The sequence below is a fragment of the Olea europaea genome, chromosome 17 (assembly GCF_002742605.1).
Source record: "Olea europaea var. sylvestris chromosome 17, O_europaea_v1, whole genome shotgun sequence".
Classification (NCBI taxonomy): Eukaryota; Viridiplantae; Streptophyta; class Magnoliopsida; order Lamiales; family Oleaceae; genus Olea; species Olea europaea.
The window spans coordinates 3343481-3348727 of NC_036253.1; the positions used below are offsets into that span (position 1 = coordinate 3343481).

The 5247-nt window shown below is 34.3% G+C and overlaps 1 pseudogene; it reads right to left on the minus strand.

Moving 5' to 3' along the window:
• Positions 1-596: 596 nt before the first annotated feature.
• Positions 597-3171, minus strand: LOC111366070 (annotated as a pseudogene).
• Between the last annotated feature and the right edge of the window lie 2076 nt (positions 3172-5247).

Here is a 5247-nt window from a genome sequence, read left to right on the forward strand (position 1 = left end):
AAACTAAAATAAATATAAAATTGAAAAAAGAGAAAAAAAAAAAACCAGTGGCAGAAAAGAGTTCTAAAACACGAAAGGTTGTAAAATATATTTACGCTGAAAGAATATACCACAGTAAAGTTCATAAGAAAGGAAGTGAGAAAGCATTAAAATGAGGGAAAATGAGACAAGGAAACATGATTAGTCAAAAAAGATGGAAACAAGATAAAAAATCATGTAGAATAAAGAAAATAATATTTTTTTTCCCAAAAATAAAAAAATAAAAAAATTCAACCTAATTTGGGTCAAAAATCCCAACATAGAGTTGGTCAAGTTGCATAACACAAGAAGGAAGAAATAGAAGAATATAATCTCTTAAAATATCCACTACATTCATTGAACAAGTGATCCTCGAATTTACAACATCCTGCTTTTCCCAACATTATATACCCAACACGAGTATTGATCCATGTGAGACGATAGGCTCCCTTGTTCAAAGGCATTGTAAGATCTCAAATTTAGGAATTATTTCTTATCTTAATTTATTATAAATTTCATGGCTCTCACATTTGATTAATTGAAAGAAGTAAATTTTCTTTCAAAGTAAAAGAAAAAAATAAGAAAAATTAATGACATTATATAAAATTACAGTACAATTAATGACAAAATATAAAATTACAGAGCAAACATTGTTATGCATCTCTATCTATAGCCAGCAGCTGAACTTTTCAAAAGGATTCAAAAATCTTAAGCTTTGTGGGGATAAAGTCTAACAGGCAGTCCCTTTTCTGGGATTGGCATTGGATTTACAACTATTTTCTCATCTGGAATTATCTTCTCAAACCTGAATCTTTTAACAAGATGGTACATGAAAACAAGAATTTCCAAACGAGCATACTCTTTTCCAGGGCACATTCTAGGGCCCCCTCCAAAGGGTACAAATGTGTAAGGAGTGGGTCCACTTCCCTCAAATCTTGAAGGATCAAACTTTAGGGGCTCAGCGAAAAATTCCGGGTTTCTATGCGTCGAATTTGCACTCCAATATATCTGCAAGAATAAAAGAAATAGGGTTTTGAAAGTCAATTGCATTGGACAATATAACAAACACGATTTGTGAGTGATATGTGCGTCCGAATTAATAATGGTAACCGACAGAAATGGACGGAGTGACTAAAGTGTAGCAATTGTGTCGGCCTGACCGGTAATATTTACCTTCCATCCCTTGGGAATTGAGAAACCATTGTACATGAAATCAGTAAGGGCTTCTCTGAAAGCACCCTGGAGGGGTGGTGCAAGTCTTAACACTTCACATGCCACATTCCATGAATATTTCATTCTGTGGATGTCATCCCAGTTCAATAATTCACCTGGGGCTTTTGAATTTGCAATTTCCATTTGTTCTGTACACCAAGAAACAGTAATCAGATACTCATTCACTAATTATTTTTTCACCTAATCAATAAAAGTAAATAAATAAAATATAAGATTTTGACTTTCCAGAAAAGCAACTGCATTTATAAAAAAAAAAGGCCAAGGGTAGTTATCAGGTTTTTTCACCTAATAACATTATTAAATTGTTTAGTAAAAAAAAAAAAAATCTTAATAATAAATATATGTGAATACCAAAAAAAGTAGATAGTTGAGACATGGTGGCAGCCAAAATTCTAAAAGATAATATGTTGATTAATGCTATTTGTTATTATCGATGATCACACTTCATCACCTTATATAGCAATGTAGTGACATATTAAATTAAACGTAAGATCATAGAATACACGTTACTAAATATATCATTCAATGTCAATTAAATTTGAAATAGTAATAAAAAATCACAAATAGCATTACTCTAATATGTTTGGCAGAAAATTTCCTTAGCAACCCATTTTTGACGCATGGGCTGCTGTAAAATAGTTTCTTTAGCAAATTCCTACGTTCAGACAGGCGCACACAAATAAATTAATAAAATATTTATTATATTTTATTAATTTGTCCAAAACAATAAGCTATGTTATATATCATATTTTGGGATATGATTTTTACGTTAATGTTGTAAATGGCTGATTACATTAATTTTTCTAACGCTTGTTTATTCTTCAGGCACTCAGGTGATTGATTACGAAAAAAATTATATTAAGCAAGTTTCATAAAACAGTGTGCGCTTAGAAGCTTACCATTGTAGACTCCTTCATAAATTTCAGGCAGCTCAGCAAGAAACTTGACTATAAAAGTGCATGCAGAACTTGCGGTGTCATGTCCTCCAATAAGCAAACCCAAAATCTTATCTGCTATATTCATGCATGAATTTTCCATTTTCATCACTAGTCAAAAGCATGTGTGACAATATATCTTGTGTAGGTGATGCCTTCCCTTCTGCCAGATCGATTTTCCACTGTTTGATTATGGCTACAAGTTCTTTTCTGATGAAATTTGAGGCCTTGATAGCACGATTGAATGGAGTTCCAGGCAAGTCTATGGGGATTGAAATAAGGCCAGAAGCCAATGCATTAAAAGGATCAGCAAATTTCGCTATGCGGTTAGGATCTTCGACGCTTACAAACTGACGACAAGCAAGCCAAAAAGTGTATCTATTTGCAAGAGGGAAAACTTTTACTTCATTCTTTTTTTCCCATCCGTCAGAAAAGTGTCTTTGGGCTATATGATCCATTATACCAATGTATCGTTGTAAGGCCTCGGGTTTTAGGAAATTTGGGAACATTTTTCTCATCTTAATAGCCTCTTCTTTGGATGAAGTTTGTGATACTGATGGGAAAAGTTTGCTGACAGAATTAGGCCACCATGATTGGACAAGCTTGTTTTCATTTGAAAAACTTGTTCCCGTTTGCACCACAGAAAACCGCAGCCTTTTCACCTAGTAGATGGGTCCTAAAGACATAGGATGAGTGTTTGGCTATGCGATCGAAAATGAATTTTTCAGGATGACCTTTCCATCCGGTCGAGAGGAATTCAAGACTTTCACCCACCACAGGCCATCCGGTTTTGCCTGGCGGTAGAGGACCAGAGAGGCCGCTGGCACCGGGTTTGTTCTTGTAAAAGATGAAGTGAAGTGAGAGGGACATGATGAGGACAAAGAGGGATAGAAGAGAGACGTAGAACTCCATCTCTAGGGGCTTGGCAAATTTTAGTTACACTTTTTGGGTGAACTTTTGATAGAATTTGGTAGAGAACTTGCGCATATATAGACATAAATATAGGAAATTTTCAATTTTCGTCCCCAAACTTTGCAATTAGTTACTAATATATCCTCAACTTTTTTTTAGTACCTGACATATGCAAAACATTCACATAATTGCAAATCATATCCTCATTTACAGAATCCATGGGAAATTGCCGATATCTCACCAAGGTACATCCCACACGTTATTTCATTTCTCTCAACGTGTCTGAGATCGAAAGACGTGAATTGATCCATCTATGAAAATATTCATTTCAAATTTGAAACCCCCAATTTATATGCGCATATTATCCATTAGACATAAACACTTTTTTCTGTTCTAGAAACAAAGGAAGATGAAGATGCTCCCCATTACAGAAAACGCTATTGAATTTAGTTGTGAGAATTTCAATTCTTTTTGGTTCAAAAGAACGCATAATCGTGTATTCGGAGAAGTTCAAAATTGACTGTAGGTTAACTCTATATTTGTATCCTTCACTGACTAAGGGTCAGTTACTTTCAAGTTGTTTTAATTTTAATTTTAATTTTTTTTAAGCATTGAGAAATTATAATGGTCCTTGTGAATATTTATTTTCTAGTTCTGCCAAACATGTCTCTTATTGAATTGAGCTGAATAAAAACATGTTCTTCCTTCCTCTTACCTACCCCTAAGAAAAGGAAAAGGAAAAGGAAATTGGAGTGGGAATCTGTTGTTCCTTTTTATTCGTTAGCTGATTAATTGGGGAATGTCTCCGTTATATCATGCACTATTCTATTTCATGGCAGTTGTTCCTTATGCTTCTACACTCAAGCTGCCAGCCGTCAGCTTTATTCAACAACCTATAAAATTTTATGATGCAGTGGCTTCAGAAGACTGTATTCCCCTCCAGAAAGATGGGCAAAAGATTTGTTAATTTACTTTGCAAAACAGATGATCACATTGTTGTTACCTTTTTGATCTTTGGTTTCGGTACTTAGATGTAGTGAAACATGTTGCATAAATTTGAAAGGAACCACATTCATAAAATCCTTTCATAAAATCATAAATTCCATGTTGAAATCAAAGAGACAATAAAAAGTGCGGAAACATACCTTGATCCATGAATCTTACTGCTTTAATTGGGTTTTGATCTTCCAATTGATACGTGATTTTCCTTCCTTTTGGTTTTCTTGAAAAGTCTCTGTTGATGGGGATGCAGAGATATCATCAAAAGAAAATCACGTTCAAATTGGGGACCATAACCACTTTTAAAATAACTGCTATTGGCAGTTATTAACTTTAAGTTATTTCAAATCGGCCCCTCATCAATTCAAAATAACACCTTCTGGTCTCTACACTTTAATCCTATAAAATTTAATACCCATTAGTCCAAAATTAAATCCAATGAATCACTTTATCGACTATATTTACTTTAAAATAGCACCACACATTCTAATAAATGTACATGTGTGGCCCCAAAGTTGGAATTTTTTCCAACAATCTCCCACTGGGCCAAACATGTTACATTATAAATGTGCACAGACTTATGAGCTCAAAATTGTGCTATAGTTATTAAAGGTATTTCCAAACAATCTCGTCCATTAGTTACATCGATGTAGGATCAAAGCGATTTTCGTCACATTTAGCGTGACAAAATCCATCAATGGTCACGTACACCCATACAACCAAATGACATAGATCAATTATGGGAGTGTAGCATGGAAATTACATGTTATGTGATCCGAACATGTCTATTTCCAACTGGTCCAACCTTATTTCTTAAGTGAGATCAGTACTGAACATAATAACAGAGTGGAATGAACTGAATACTTTACTTCTGTACAGAAAATATCCAAATACATAAATGTGTTCAAAGAACTAAACATACATAAAGCAATAAGAATACAAACTCCCACTAAAACATGATATCCTCAAAAAATACAACACCCATATGAGCGGTGTGCTCATGAAAGACCTTGGGTGGTAATCCCTTAGTAAGCGGATCCGCAATCATGGAGTTTGTTCCAATGTGCTCTATAGAAATCTGTCCACTCTGTACTCTTTCCTTCACAACCAGGAATTTAATGTCAATATGTTTTGATTTAGATGAGCTCCT